General features: G+C 48.3%; 1 protein-coding gene across 1 annotated transcript in view; it reads left to right on the top strand.

Annotated features, from left to right (window-relative positions):
• The first annotated feature begins 6,393 nt into the window (after nt 1-6,393).
• The window catches only part of HCK (HCK proto-oncogene, Src family tyrosine kinase), a 41,382-nt gene continuing 31,292 nt past the window's right edge, over nt 6,394-16,483 (top strand). Inside the window, exon 1 of the mRNA XM_019458830.2 lies at nt 6,394-6,689. The gene's annotated coding sequence lies outside the window, so the exon portion shown is untranslated. The remainder of the gene's footprint in view (nt 6,690-16,483) is intronic.

Raw genomic sequence — 16,483 nt, 5'->3', positions numbered from 1 at the left:
TTTTTGTTGTTGTTATTTGTGTCACATGAAGAAGGCTTTGCTTACCTCAAGGTCATGAAGGTTTACTGCTAAGAATTTTATAGTTTTAGCTTATATCTTTAGGTCTATGATCCATTTTGACTTATTTTTGTGGATGGTGTGAGATAGGGATCCAACTTCATTATTTTGCACGGGGATATCTAGCTGTTCCAGCACAATTTACTGAAAAGACTCGTCTTTTCCCCATTGAATTGTCTTGGCACCTGTGTTGAAAATCAGTTGGCCGGGGCACCTGGGTGGCTTGGTCGGTTAAGTGTCTTCGGCTCAGGTCATGATCTCACGGTCCGTGAGTTCGAGCCCCGTTGTCGGGATCTGTGCTGACAGCTCAGAGCCTGAAGCCTGTTTCGGATTCTGTGTCTCCCTCTCTCTCTGCCCCTCCTCTGTTCATGCTCTGTCTCTCTCTGTCTCAAAAATTTTAAAAAAAATTAAAAAAAAAAGAAAAAAAAGAAAATCAGTTGGCCATAATGTAAGGGTTTACTTCTGGACTCTTCGGTTCTGTTCCACTGATAGGTATTTCTACCACACTGTCTTGATTATCGCAACTTTGGAGTAAGTTTTGAAATTAGAAATTGTGAGTCCTCCAACTTTGGTTTACTTTTTCAAGATTGGTTGGCTGTTCTGGATTCCTTGCATTTCCATACAAATTCTAGGATGAGCGTGTCTATTTTTTTAATAGATGAGAATTATGTTGATCAATTTGAAGACTATCCTCACCTTAACAATATGAAATCTTCCAAACTATGAAAGAATGTCTTTTCCATGAGATATCTTTCCCACCCCATGAGATGCCTTTGTTGAGGTCTTCTTCAGTTTCTTTCGAGGGTATTTTTTTTTAGGTTTTGAAGTACCTTGCACTACTTTTGTTAAAATTATTCCCAAGCATTTTATTCTTTTTGGTGATATTGTAAATGAAATTGTTTTCTTAATCTTATTTTCAGATTGATCATTGCTACTCTACAGAAATAGAATTAGTTTTTTAATTAATTTATTTTTGAGAGAGAGAGAGAGAGAGGCAGAGAGAGAGGGAAACAGAAGATCTGAAGCAGGCTTCACGTGGACAGCAGGGAGCCCGACATAGGGCTCAAACTCATGAACCACAAGATCCTAACCTGAGATCAGACGCTTAACTGACTCAGACACCCAGGCGCCACGAAATACAATTAGCTTTTATACATCCCTATTCTTTTCGACAATAGCTTGGTACTCCATTATTGTCTTATCATTTATTTTCCCAGTCCCCAAATGATGGATATCTAGGTTCTTTCCAGTCCTTCCCTAGGACTATTCCTTTTCTAGGTTATTGACTAGTCCTTTTCGAGGTTATTTCCAGTAGAAGTGGCACTGTAATAACTTTCCTTGTACATACCCATGAAGTCTCAGATATTCTGATCTTTTCTCTCTCTGAGTTTTTATGATTGTCAGTTGCCACCAGCTTGTCCCAAGCTCACTGTCATATTATCCTTGGATGACTGCCTCAGCCTGCTCACTGGGTTCCCTGCTTTCCTCGTGCCCCTCCAATCCATTCTTTTTTTCTTTTCTTTTCTTTTCTTTTTAATTTTTTTTTTAACGTTTATTTATTTTTGAGACAGAGAGAGACAAAGCATGAACGGGGGAGGGTCAGAGAGAGGGAGACACAGTATCTGAAACAGGCTCCAGGCTCTGAGCTGTCAGCACAGAGCCCGACGCCGGGCTCAAACTCACGGACCGCGAGATCATGACCTGAGCCGAAGTCGGCCGCTTAACCGACTGAGCCACCCAGGCGCCCCCCTCCAATCCATTCTTCACCCAGCAGACAGAGAGATCCTATTAAAATACAAGCCAGTGTGGCTTACTCCTCTGCTCAAAACCCTCCAGTGCCTCTCATCTTGTGTCAATTAAAGTTTCATATCAACACCGAGACTTCACGGCCCCACAATCTGGCTTCGTTACCTTTCCAACGTCATCTCCATCACTCTCTTCCCTATACCCACTCTGATCCAGCTACGTGGGCCTCCTTTATTTCTTAAACACACTAAGTGTGGATGCACCTCTGGACCTTTGCCATTATTGTTCCTTCTGCTTGGAACACACTTCCCCTAGATTGTCACATGACTCGCTCTCCCAACCCAGTGAGTCTCTGCATGTTCTCTCCTCATGAGGTCTTTCCGACCACTCTGTCTCAAGACACATCCCGCCCTCTTTCCCTGATTTATTTTTCTTGGAATTCTTATCACCCCTGCGTGTAAGATGTTAATTGATTTTCACAATGACTCACTGAGATAAATACTATTGTTATTTCCACTCGACAGGTGAGGAAACTGAGGCTCAGAGGGATGATTTGATTTGTTCAAGATCACCCTGTGGCAATGAATGAATAGGCAAAATGTTTGCCATCCCGAGTACTGGTAAGGATGTGTTTCCGGATAAAATTTGTGATTGTACAAATGTTTTTTTAATGCTAATATGAGTTAGATAAGAAATACTTTTTTTAATTAAAAAAGAGTGACAATACCAAATTGGTAAGGATGTGGAAAAACTGGAAATCATACGTTGCTGGTTTGAATGCAAAATGATATGCACGCTTTGAAAACTGATTTAGCAGTGTATCATCAGGTTAAAACTTACACGTACTATATGACCCAGCAATTCCAGTCCTAAGTATTTACTCAAGAGAAATGAAAACATGTGCAGACAAAGTCTTGTACCTGAATGTTCGTGCAGCTTTATTCATGTAACCAGAATCTGAAAACAGCCCAAATGCCCATCACAAGTAAATGGATAAACAAATAGTGATACATTTATACTATGGAATACTACTCAGCAGTGAAAAGGAACAAAATGCTGCAACATGTAACAACATGGGAAATCTCAAAAGCAATCCGTAAGTAAAAGAAGACAGACAAGGGATGCCTGGGTGGCTCAGTCAGTTAACTGTCCGACTTTGGCTCAGGTTATGATCTCACAGTTCATGGGTTCGACGCCATGTTGGGCTCTGTGCTGACAGCTCAGTTTGGACCCTATTTTAGATTCTGTGTCTCCCTCTCTCCCTGCCCCTCCCCTGCTCACGCTCAGTCTCTCTCTCTCAAAAATTAATAAATGTTAAAAAAAATAAAAAAGAAGACAGACATAAAAGAATCATACTGTATGATTGTGTTTATAGAAAATTCTAGAAAAGACAAAGCTAATCTAGAATGACAAAGAGCCAAACGGTGGTTCCCTAAGGCAATGGGTGGGAGACATGGACTCCAATAGGCATAAGGGAACTCTCTGGAGTGAGAGAAATGTTCTGTATCTTTTTTTTTTTTTTTTTTTTTTTTTTAAGTAGGCTTTACATCCAGCGTGAAGCCCAGAGCGGGGCTGAACTCACAACCCCGAGATCAAGACCTGAGTTGAGATCAAGAGTCGGATACCCAATGAACTGAGCCACCCAGGCACCCCAAAATGTTCTCGATCTTGATTAGGGTGGTGGTTACACAGATGTATACCTTTGCCCAAACTCATCAAGTTGAATGTTTTAATGGTGCATTTTATTTATAAAACTATACCACAGTAAAGTTTATAGGAACTTTGGAAACACATACAAAGATTTTTATTGCAGAAGTACTTCAATAGCAAAAAAAAAAGGGGGGGTGGGCGGGGAGGCAGAATTGGCTATTAAGAGGAGAATGTTTCAGCTATCTGTGGTCCTTTACCATCAGAATAACAAATTTGTGGAAGGTGTAGCTGATGCTAATGATGACACTCTCAAGTCCCCAGAACACGTATCTTTCTTCCTGGAGGCTCCCTGTGGTGGCTGGAGCACACATGGGGCAGGCCAGAAGTGCTGGAGGATTAATACCTCTTGGGAGCATCCCTCAACCAATGTCTGCCAGGAGTTGGTATAGAAGTGCCCAGGCTCCCTCATCACCTAGGCAGGATAACTCTGAAGTGAAAATAGTACACTCTCTCCAGAGTTCCTGCTCCAGCAGGAGTGAGCTCCAAGAGCCCACAGTTGTAACTTGCTTAACAATGCTCTCTTTCAAAAGAAAAACAAACAAACAAACCCAACTTTATCTTGAGAGAGAGCATGAGCAGGAGCAGGGGAGGGGCAGAGAGAGAGGGAGAGAATCTCAAGCAGGCTGCGCTGTCAGCATAGAGCCCCATGTGGGGCTCAATCTCATGAACCATGACATCACGACCCAAGCCGAAATCAAGAGTCAGATGCTTAGGGTGCCTGGGGGGGCTTAGTCAGTTGAGCGTCTGACTTCAGCTCAGGCCATGAACTCATGGTTCCTGAGTTTGAGCCCTGCATCGGGCTCACTGCTGTCAGTGCAGAGCCCACTTCATATCCTGTCTCTGCCCCCCTTTCTGCCCCTCCCCCCAAAAAAATAAGCATTAAAAAATTTAAGAAAAAGAGGAGTCAGACGCTTAATCGACTAAGCCACCCAGGCACCCCAACAATGCTCTCTTAGTTGGCTTTCTGCCCTCTCCTGTCTCATCCACCTACTCCCTACCAGTGTTTTCTGCATCTCCCAGATAACCTACTTTCACTCGAATCTGTGTCTAAGGCCTGCTTCTGGGAAACTCAAATTAAGACTACTGGATGATACCAAGAGTCCATCAAGATGTGGGGAAATGTTGGAAGAATGTTGGCAGCAGCCCTTCTGCAAGCATCCATCATTCTTGGCAAAGAAAGTCTTTACAAAATTCTTACAACAAGTCCATAGGAGGCATGGTAGTTGGGTACAATGTAGGTGTCCATGACTAGGGGAATGGGTAAATAAACTGGAGGATGTAGACAATGTGGGCTACTAAATATTAGTAACAGTGATGTTGTGGGGGGGGGCACAAAACTGAGTCTCATTCAAGTAAATTAAACACAGAATTAAATGTATTTTTAAAACTCACACATATGTATTTAAGCACATATACCAAACACATAAGAGCAGGGTCATTATCTTTTAACTCATGGTTCTACTGCCCCATTCCCCCCCCCCCCCCACACACATTTGGTCATGTTTGGAGACATTTTTGGTTGTCACAATTGGGGAAGAAGGTTAATCTAGTGAGTGCAGCCCAGGAATGCTGTTTATCATCCTACCATTCCCAGGACAGCTTCCCACAGCAAAGAATCATGCAGCACCAACCCACCCCAAAAGAATTATGCAGCCCAAATGTCAGAAGTACTGAATTTGAGAAGCCCTGTGTAGCCCAGCACAGCATTGCTGAATGAATGAATGAGTGAATGAATGAGTGAGTGAGTGAATGAAGAGATGGTAATGGTGGGAACACAGAAACGCACCAGGATTCTTACACATCTCGGAAGTGTGCGTGGCAGAATTTAGTGTGACAATATCTCTCTTTTTCCAGGAACAGGTGTGCTCTGCCCTTGCCGGGTCCTGAGCACAATCATGTGGGGCCTCCAGCTGCCCTCCAAGCCCGGCATCCCGCCCCCCTAATTTTCGAAGTCCTCTGAGCTGCCGGAAGCCGGCCAAGAATGAGCCAGGGCGGTGCCTGCGGGTGAGAAAATTTGCATGAGGTTTGAATAGCGCAGAGCCTGCGGAGCGGAAACCGCGGACCACAGAAGTACCAGGAAGGCTTGGGACACGGCCTGGGGGAGGGGTCTGGGCTGGAGAGAGTGGATCGGAATGGTAGGGAAAACCGATCAGAATGCTTGGGGCGGGAAGAAGGAGATTAGAATCCTGTGAGAGCGAGGGGGATAGGGGTTAGGATTCTTCTGGACCCAGTTGGAATCCTTTGATGAGAGATTAAAATCTTTGGAGGGTCGGATTGGAATCCTGGGGTGGGGTGGATTAAAATCCTTTGTGAACAAGATTGGGGTTACCCAGGAGCGGGATTAGAATCCCTGGGGTTAGGGTTATAAATCTGGAGGGCTGGGTCAGAATCGTTTGAAGAGAAGGGTTGAGATCCTTTAGTTAGCTGGATTAGAATCTTTGGGGACAGGATTAGAAACCTCTGGTGGGCGAGATTACAAATTATTCAAATGTGAAATTCAAAATCCCTTGGGGCAGAATTGGGATTTTGGGAGGAAGAGAGGGTGTTGCGGTTCTTGAAGACAGGTTAGGATTCCTGGGGTGGGGTTAAATCCCTTGGGAACCGCGTTAGGTTTGGGGAGGCGGGGATTACAATGCATTGGGGGAGGTGTTGGAGGGGGTGGGGTTAGGATCTTTGTGGGACTGGTTAAAGTTCTTACGGGCGGGCTTATTATCCTTTAGGGAGCGGGTTAGGATCCTTAGGGGCAGGTTTAGAAACCTGGGATGGGCGACGGGATTCGGATGCTGGGAGGTGGGGCCTGGGATTAGAGTCCCTGCGTTGGGTTTGGAGTCTTCAGGGGCGGGGCTAGGATACTTGGGGGCGGGGCTAGCATCGCTCTGGGCGCGGCTAAGGAGCCCAGATGGCCTGTGAGTGCCACGGCGTTGCTGGTCCCTGCCCGGGCGCACCGCCGGGGCCCAGAGGCGAGCGGGAGAGGACGCGGGCAGTTCTGCGCCAGGGGAGCCGGAGAAGCCCCGCGGCGCCCGCCGAGGCTCCTCAGGGCGTCATCCTTGCCGCTCGAAAGTCGGCCCGTCTCCCTTAGGGAACGGGCGCCCCGGGACGCCGGGGGCTGCTGAGCTGGGGGGGGGCTCGAGCTGCGAGGATCCGGGCTGCCCGCAGGACGAGGAGCGGGAGCCCAGGTGAGTGCGGCGGACGGGGGAAGCGGGGCAGCCTGAGGGTGAGCGCGGCCTGAGGGTCTTCGGCTGTTGCGGAGGGAGGGGGGTGGGGGGCTGGGGCTGCACAGGGCGGGCTGGGGTGCGCATCGGGAAGGTGCCGTCGGGGAAGCGGCGGACGGGCCGTGGGATGAGGGGCCCACGGAGCGGGGAGTGGGGCAGATGAGGGGCGGGATTGCCCTGCGAACCTGGAAAAGCTCGAGGGGAGGGGAGCTCTGGCCACCGAGTGACTTTGTTCCAGCCTCCACTTTTCTGGGCCGTCCAGGTTCCCCTTCTGCAAAAGACAAGAAAAAACGAGAAGGAAGGGATGGGGGTTCGCGGAGACCGGGAGGGGAAGGCCCTTACGGTTCCTGGTGGGGGTGGGTGACGAGTCACGGCAGGTTGGCAGCCGGGTTGGGGACCTTCGTGGGGAAGGGGCCAGCTGGCCGTAGGCGTGACGTGCGAACCACACCCGGGCGGAGCTGCAGCTGGGCCGGCTGTGCTCCCTCCTCCTCCCGCGCTGGGCCCTGATCCCCAGCAGGTCTAGGTCGAACCTCAAAACCTCCTGGACAGACCGCAGGGTGGCTGCCGGTCGCTTTCCTCCTTGTGACACCTTGGGCAAGTCGCTCTCTTTCTCCAAATTCCAGTTTCCTCCTCTGTTAGGTGGGGCTGTTGTTTTCCCAAGGCCACAGGGAGCTGGAGTACGTGAAGTCATGTTTAGTGTGGTGTAAGGGGAAGGGGGTTTCCGGGAGCAAGCTGCCTGTTGACCTTGAGCAAGGGACTTTGCCTTCCTGTGCCTCCGTTTTTACACCTGTCGGCTAGGGATAATAACGATAATGGCTCCCTCAACAGGGTTGTTTTGAAGGTTAGAGTAAGTTAAGCTCTTAGGACACCACCTGACAGGTATGCATGCTTAATACACGTTAACTGTTGTCATAGCTACATTATGGTCTAGCCCAGTGCCTCGCCAACTTCAGCAGTACCCCGGAACCACCTGGAAGGTTTTGTTAAGACACAGATTTCTGGGTCCCGATCCCAGGGTTTCTGATTCAGTAGGTCTGGCCTGGGAGTCTGAGAATTTACATTCTGGAGTAATGCTGCTGGTGGTCCAGGGACCACACTTTGAAAACCACCACGTTAGTCTTCGGCCAGTACAGAGAAAGGCCTCAATAGATATTGCTTCCTTTACCCATGGCTTTCTCTTCACTATCCTTTTGTTTTGTTTTCCTTAGGAGGGGAGGAGGGAAGGTTAAAATAAAGAAAAGTGAAGAAGACCCTATACCAAATATCCCAGGAACCCCACCACCCAGAATTAACAAATGTTAGCATTTTGTCATGTTTTTGCTTCTGATTTTCAAAAAATAAAATTATTAAAAGTAATGATAAAACGGAAGCCTTTCCACCTTGTATCCCTCTCAGTCCTGTTTTCTCCCTTCCCAGAGGCAACCATTGCCATGAAATATAATCCTTCCCGGTCTGTGCTTTCATGAATGTATTGCATAGAGATGGATGCACAAATTATACATAGAATTGTTTTCTGTGTATTGAAGATCTCCAAAAATGCTATCCAGCTGTGATTCCTCTACAATACCCTTTGTCCCTGCCTTCTCATCATTAAGGTGTCAGGGTCTAGCCAGGATGAGAAACAGAGGGAGGCCTAGTTCATTCCTTCTAAGTGGAGTGTCCCAGCAGGTGACTGACCTCCCTACCTTAGTACCCATTCCCCTGCTGCTAAACATTCAGGTGTGGAACAGGTGTTTACTACAACAAACCATTCTGCTGGGACCATCCTGGATGGATGGCTTTGGAGGTGTGGGGTGCAGGTGTTTCTTGGGGAATATGGAGAGAGGGGCCACAAGTCTTCTTGTGTATGAGGTGGACTAAAGCCGGGAAGGGTCACCTGAGGAGTCTGGGTCAGGGAAAACAGCAGAGTCTGGGTCTGCTGACCTCCCAGGGCCGCTCGCTGTTCCATGTCTCCTGTTCTCCAGCAGGAGGGCAAAGCTCTTCATCTGCCCGACACTTGGTAGAAACTCAAACCATGGAATCACGGCTCCTTTAAAAAAAAAAAAAAGTTTGGGGCGCCTGGGTGGCGCAGTCGGTTAAGCGTCCGACTTCAGCCAGGTCACGATCTCGCGGTCCGTGAGTTCGAGCCCCGTGTCAGGCTCTGGGCTGATGGCTCGGAGCCTGGAGCCTGTTTCCAATTCTGTGTCTCCCTCTCTCTCTGCCCCTCCCCCGTTCATGCTCTGTCTCTCTCTGTCCCAAAAATAAATAAAAAACGTTGAAAAAAAAAATTTAAAAAAAAAAGTTTTTGGATAACAAATAGTTTGTTTTTGCGTAGTCTTTTCTGTGCCCTTTTTATTTAACATAATCAGTAAACTGCTGCGTATACAATTTCCATCCTAGTGATTTGCTTCGCACTACATTGTAAACATTTTCCTATGTCATTAAGACAGCCTTGGATTTTTTAAATTGTCATTTTATTTTTCTCAGTTTACTTATTTATTTATTTGTTTAAGTCATCTCTACACCCAACATGGGGCTTGAACTGATGACCCCGAGGTGAAGAGCCACATGCTCCTTCGGCCAGGCCCTCCAAAATATCCTTGGATTTTTGATGGCCGCATATCATTCTACTGTTTGGATGCACTATAATTTGCTTAACCGTCCTAGGAGAGCACTGTTAGGTAGTTTGCCATTTTAAAAAAATGTTTATTTATTTTTGAGAGACAGAGAGACAGAGCATGAGCGGGGGAGGGGTGGGGAGAGAGGGAGACACAGAATCCGAAGCAGGCTCCAGGCTCCAAGCAAGGGGTCCGCACAGAGCCCGACACGGGGCTCAAACCCACAAACCCACAGACCATGAGATCATGACCTGAGCTGAAGTGGGATGCTTAACCGACAGAGCCACCCAGGCGCCTCTGCCATTTTTTTAACTGTTCATTTCTTTTCAACAGAGAGTGAGCAAGTGGGTGAGGGGCAGAGAGAGAGAGACAGACAGACAGAAGATCTGACGAGGGCTCCATGTTGACAGCAGGAAGCCCTGATGTGGGGCTCAAGCCCACCAACCGTAAAATCATGACCTGAGCTGAAATTGGACACGTAACCCACTGAGCCACCCAGGCACCCTGTAGTTTGTAATTTTTGAATTTTGAGTCGAAATTCACATAGCATTACAAAATTAACCATCTGAAAACTAACATTTGAGTGGCATTTAGTCCATTCACCGTGTTGTGTAACTGCCACCTCTGTATAGTCCCCAAGTATCATCATCTCTCCAGAAGGAAGCCCTGTACCCATGAAAGCAGTCATGCCCATTCTTCTTTCTGCCCCACCCCCCACCCCCTGGCCCTTGGCCACCACCAGCCTGCTTTTTGTATTTTTGGATTAATTTATTCTGGCATCTTCCACCTAAGATAATGTTTTCAAGGTTCACCCAACTTGAGGCATGTATTCGTATTTCGGTTCTCTTTATAGCTGAATAATATTTCATTGTATGTATATGCCGCGATTTGCTTATCCGTTCATCTGTAGATGGAAATTTAGGTTGTCTCAGCCTTTTGACTGTCGTGAATATTCACCTAGTGTATTTGTTTGAGCTCCTGTTTTCGATTTCTTGGGTATATACCTAGGAGTGGAGTGGCTGTGTCCTGTGGTAATTCCATGTTTAACATTTTGAGGAATTGCCAGATTGTTTTCCACCACTTTCCACTCCCGTCAGCCATGTAGAAGGGTTCCAATTTCCCCACATCCTTGCCAACACTTGCTATTTTCCTTTTTAAAACATTACGGTTATTATAGCCACCCAAGGGGGTGTGGGAATCTTAATCTCACCCCAACCAGGCTGCTCGCTGGGGGCCCTTTCCCGTGAGGGTGAGGAGAAAATTACCTGCATTCAAGGGATCTTCCAGGCCTTGCACACTTTAAACGCTTCTAGAAAGTAAAGGCTCCTAAACCACTCTGCCGCTAACACATACTAAGTGCCTGGCACATGGTAGGGCCTCAGAAACATTGTAGGAATGTTGAACAAACTCTCCCCTCTCTTGCCTGAGATATTTCAGCATATAGGTGTATTTTAGTTGGCCCCACATAGTGATTCTTTATAATTAGCTGCCAACTTTTTTTTTAAATGTTTATTAGAAAGAGAGAGAGAAGTGTAGGGGAGGGGCAGAGAGAGAGGGAGACACAGAATCCGAAGCAGGCTCCAGGCTCCGAGCTGTCAGCACAGAGCCCGAGGCGGGGCTTGAACTCATGAACCTTGAGATCATGACCTGAGCCGGAGTCTGCTGCTTAATGGACTGAGACACCCAAGCGCGCCTAATTAGTCGCCAAGTTTTAAAGTCAAGAGAACTCACACAAATCTGGGTTTCTGTCTTGTGAAAAACTGGCAGAGTTGCCAATAGCGAGGCTAGAAATTCCGTCTCCCATGCCCGTCTGCTATTCACTCACGGCAGCATCGGTGAAGCGGTGTGGGGGCCGCCCTGTAGACTAACCCTGAGCTGTCGGCCTGCACCACCCTTTCTTGGATCACTTTCCTCCCGTGGGTGTCCCTGTGGGCCCCTGTAGCCGTTTTAGTCTTCAAGTCCTGCCTCCCTATCATGACAAGGCCTTCCTTTTCACCGAAAAGGAATGTCAGGCCTGGAGAGGGTAAGTAGCTTTCCCAAAGTTACACAGAACATTAGTGCTACCATGTCTCTTAGCCTCCACCTTTCTAAACAACCCGTGCCCTGCTCCATTTGTCCAGTTTCCTTAAATGGAAAGTGTGCCCTTGTTCCTGGCTGGTGCCTGTGGCCACACAGGCTGCACCCTCTGCGTGTCACTGCACCCGCCGGATGGCACCGAGTAGGGCCTGCATTCCTAATACTGCCCTAAGACAGCCCAAGCTCTCACCATCACCCTGAAATCCTCTGGCCTGGGAGACGTAGGTGCAGCCAAGCGAATAGCAGACTTTCCCTCATCTCTGCCAGAGAAATGAAGAACCGGAGATCGGGCGTGGGAGACCTGAGTTTGGGTGCCGACGGTGCCTCAGATAAGTTGTGGTGCATTCAGCCAAGCCGCTCACTCTCTGAGTCTCAGTTTCCTCATCTGAGAAATGGGGATAAGGAGGATACAACCTCACAAGTTCACGAAGCACAAATCCTTTGAGGTCAACACACAAAAAAACAATACTCCACAGTACACAAACTGACGTAGTACAAACCTTTTGAGGTCACTTCACGTAGTACAAATCCTTTGAGGTCAACACGCAAAAAAACGATACTCCATAGTTTCCGTGGACATAGGTCTCAGTTTGAGTTTCCTTAGAAACAGACCTTAGAAAAAATCTCATATGCATTTATTATTTAGTCTCTTTGGGAGAGGGTCCCAGAAAGCCCTGGTAGGAGAGTGGGGAAGTGAGACAGAAGAGAAGGCAGCCAATAAAAGTGTGTTATCGCACCAGTCACTACTGTGGACACCTGGAGGGCAGGGAGCCCTCGGGCTCTGAGAGCTGGTGAACGTGTTCAAGAGGTGAGGGAGCTGGGGTATTTATGCACCTGCTCCTATCAGTCACTGGTTGAAGGCTGCTCCCGGGGCGGGGGGTGGGGGGATGTCTCTCTAACACTCCCACTTGCCAAGCTCACGGGCTGAGCAGACACCGATGGCCACAGAGAAATCTCTCAGGCGAAGAAACACAGGTGCTGCCAGCAGGAGTGTTCTGAAACGGTAACAGGCAAGGTGATGGGATGTGCATGGACAGGTTCACGTGCGTCAATACGCATAGGTGTAAACACAGAGGCAGAGGCTACCTGAGGGGAAAGGAGTGGCCACGGAGAGCCTGCAAAGGGAGTAATCCAATGGCATCTTAGATTTATCTGCAATGTTATGTATAAGGACGAGGTACTGTTTACCAGGTGATGAAAGGTAATTTAAAAAACAAAATACCCTCCAAAACAGAAAAGAAACTGAGATTCTGTCAACTATAAAAAAGCAACTGTAACATGGTCAGAGCAGGCATTATGGCAGCTTCAAGGTTTCCCTCTGGGGTCGGGGGGAAGATTTGGGGGCAGTTGACCTTGGAGCATGATGAGAAGCTACGGTGAAAAGCTCTCCCCATCCCTGGGGGCAAACTGGCCACCATGTCCTGGGTGAAGGGGGCAGACTCCAGTCAGTCACAGTCAGGGAGGGATGTTGTTCTTCTCTAAGCAGAGAGGAACAAACACGGATATCCCTTTCCAGTTTAAACCTGCATATGTAACTCGTTGTTTTTTTTTTTTTAATTTTTTTTTCAATGTTTTTTTATTTATTTTTGGGACAGAGAGAGACAGAGCATGAACGGGGGAGGGGCAGAGAGAAAGGGAGACACAGAATCGGAAACAGGCTCCAGGCTCCGAGCCATCAGCCCAGAGCCTGACGCGGGGCTCGAACTCACGGACCGCGAGATCGTGACCTGGCTGAAGTCGGACGCTTAACCGACTGCGCCACCCAGGCGCCCCTGTAACTCGTTTTGATGGGGAAAGCTGGGGCTCCCAGGAAGCTGAAGGAGACTTAATTCACTTGTTCAAGAATTTACTGAGCACCTACTGCATTCTCATTTTATACTGGGATACAGCAAGGCACAAAAGAATCACTGTTCTCATGTGTCTTACATCCTGTGGGAGACAGATTATAAACAAATCCCTAGGTAATATATTAGTGCATTAGGTGAGAAGCAGACTGTCACTTCAGAGATTAAATATGCAAGAAAAAATTTTTAAATGTTTATTTATTTTGGAGAGAGAGAGAGTGTGTGTGAGTTGGGGAGGGACAGAGAGAGAGGGAGACCGAATCTGAAGCAGGCTCCAGGCTCTCAGCTGTCAGCACAGAGCCCGACATGGGACTCAAACCCATGAACTTGGAGATCATGACCTGAGCTGAAGTCGGATGCTCAACCGACTGAGCCACCCAGGCGCCCTGCAAGAAAAGGCTGGGAAAGCCAGCCAGCACACAGCAAGGCATGTTTGACTCCAAATGAAGAAGAAAGGGAAGGAGGGAGGAAAGGAAAGCAAGAAGAAGGGAAGGAGAGGCAGAAATATCTTAGACTACAGTGCAGTTCCAAGGAAGGCTTGGCAAGGCTGCCTGGACCCCTTAGCCAAAGCCCCCTGTCATAGGCCCCCCTGGCACGGCCTGCCTCAGTATCCCTGCCACACTCCATCATTGGCCGGGAACAGCCCATGGCAACAGTGATGATGCACTTCAAAGCACAGCAGCTGGGGCCATTGGTCAATGCCACTGTCTGCAGTCAGAGATCTGGGAGGCTCATCTTCATGGCCGCCACATCAGCTGGTGGTCAAAGCCATGAAGAATTCGGCTGGGAAGGGCTAGAAAGTGATGGGAGTTGGGGGCGGGTGTTCCCATTCTTAGCCAGGGTGGTGAGGGAAGGCCTCTCAGAGACAGGTTGCAAAGAGACTTGGGTGGCATGAAAGAGGCTTTCCGGGGGAAGGACATTCCGGAAAGTAGCATGTGTGATGGCCCCAAGGTGGAAGCGTGGTTGGTGAATTGAGGGACAGCAAGAGGCTAGTGTGGCTGGAAAGGAAACATCAAGGGAGGATGACAGGACCTCAAGGTTGGGGAGAGCCCAGATCATGGAGCCTTGGCAGCCATAGAGGGGACTTGGCTTTTATTCCAAGTGAGATGGGAGCCCAGGAGTTGTTGAGCAGAGGAGGGATATGACCTGATTTACAGTTTAAAAGCCTTGCTTGGGGCGCCTGGGTGGCTCAGTCTGTTAAGTGTCTAACTCTTGATTTTGGCCTAAACCATGATCTCACAGTTTATGGGTTCAAGCCCCACATGAGGCTCTGCACTGACAGTGCAGAGCGTGCTTGAGATTCTCTCTCTCCCTCTCTCTGCCCCCCCCCAAACAAATAAACTTTAAAAAAGAAATAAACTGGGGTGCCTGGGTGGCTCAAGTGGCTAAGCGTTTGACTCTTGATTTTTGGCTCAGGTCATGATCTCACAACTCATGGGATCAATCCTCATGATGGGCTCCATGCTGACAATGCAGAACCTGCTTGGGATTCTCTCTCTCCCTCTCTCTCTGCCTCTCCCCCACTCATTCTCTCTCTCTCTCTCTCTCTCTCTCTCTCTTTCTCTCTCTTTCTCTCTCTCTCAAAAATAAATAAATAAACATTTAAAAATAGATAGATGATAGATAAATAGATAGATAGATAAATGAATAAATGAAAAGGTTTGCTTGTCTCTAAGAGGCAGGATTGGTATTCAGAGTTAGCTCTTTGTGACTTCCAATCCCATCCCATATTTTCCAAACTTGCCTGCCCCCTGCTTACCTTAGAGATAAAAGTATTCCAAGGAGGGTCACAATTGCCCTGGCATTCCAGACTTTAACAGGTGATCCAGAGGTAGCAATGACCATGCTAGGAATCTAGTACATGTTTAGAACAAACAGGTGGGACAAATGCGCCTCAGGGCCAGGCCTCTGGGCGAGTCGGGCAGATGACCAGAGGCCTTGAATTCCTCTTCAGCGTGTTGCTCTGTCACTCGCTGTTGTGTAAACGTGGGCACAACACTTGCCCTCTCCGGGGCTGCTGTTCTGCCTGTGTAACAGAGGTCTCTCTGACTCCTTCCTTTTGAAGAGTCCAAGTTTTGAGCTCTTTGATCAGAAAGAAGCTGGGGGTCAGGAAAGGGGAGAGATGAGGAGTTGGGGTGACCCCCGCACGTCTATTAGGGATAACAGTCACTTTGGGTGGTTCATTGAGAAGATCGTCAGGGAACCAGAGGAGAGGGCTCTGCAGGGCTCTGCACCCCTGCAAACTCTTTAGGAAATTGTCCCTGATGGGGGAGGACTTTTTCCTCACCTCCATGGCTGAGCTGTTCCGAGAAGGGAAAGTTCCTCTAGTGAACAGTCTTGAGCCCTGGGCCCCTTGAGGTCTGCCTTCCTGAACTTCCTGTTGGGGTTCCTCGCTCTCACCCTGCAGTTCCCCACTGCAGCCTCTGGGGCTGCCCACTCCCCCCCACCCCCCCTCCCGAGGATGAGAGGCAAGAGAGCTGTGTTCTCATTCTACCTGCCAGTGACCCCCTGAGGAATCTCTGTGCCATGGATCTCCATTTCCCTGTCTGCAAAATGGGCTCTTAATTCTGGTACTGCTGACTTCAGCCAAGTATGGTCAGGCCTGTAGAAGGTTGAACACAGTATATTTAGTCCACAAATACATATGGAGGTCCTAATACATGCCAGGCACTTCCTAGGCATGGTGTCAGTGCCATCAGCTGCTTGGGGTCCATATTGCATACATCCTCACCCATCCTAATGGGTCTAGTACCCTCTTCTCATCCATCAATACCTGCTGTCTACGAAGTCTTTGCCCTAAGCCATTTACACTGAAGTATGAATTGCAATCCCTTGTAAGAATTTCCTCTGCATGAGGCGGCACTCTTTGAGGTTTAAGGGGGGGGGGGCAGAAATCCAACTTAAACTGGCTCAAGCAGAAGAGGGATATTGTTAGAAAGTCCGCAAACACTTCCACTTTAGGAAGGGCTGGATTCAAGGGCTTGGGAATCTGCATTCCTCCATTTCTGGGCTCTGCTTTGCAACTCTCTTCAAGTCAAAGGCCAATGGATGACTCTCCTTGTCCAGGACTGGGTCACACATCCAGCTCTGCTTCTGTTACTGCAATTCCGATTGGCCAGACTTGGTCAGACTTCAGCCAGAGGCTGAAGTCAGCCCTACCCCGATGCACGAAATGAGAATGCGGGAGAGGTGGTGACAAAAGGAAGACTGGGGAGCTGTTCTCAGAAAAAGGGGGAGCAGA

Source organism: Panthera pardus, unplaced genomic scaffold (genome assembly GCF_024362965.1).
Source record: "Panthera pardus isolate Hobbes unplaced genomic scaffold, ASM2436296v1 HiC_scaffold_25, whole genome shotgun sequence".
NCBI classification, from domain to species: Eukaryota; Metazoa; Chordata; class Mammalia; order Carnivora; family Felidae; genus Panthera; species Panthera pardus.
This window is presented reverse-complemented; position numbering and strand designations above follow the sequence as displayed.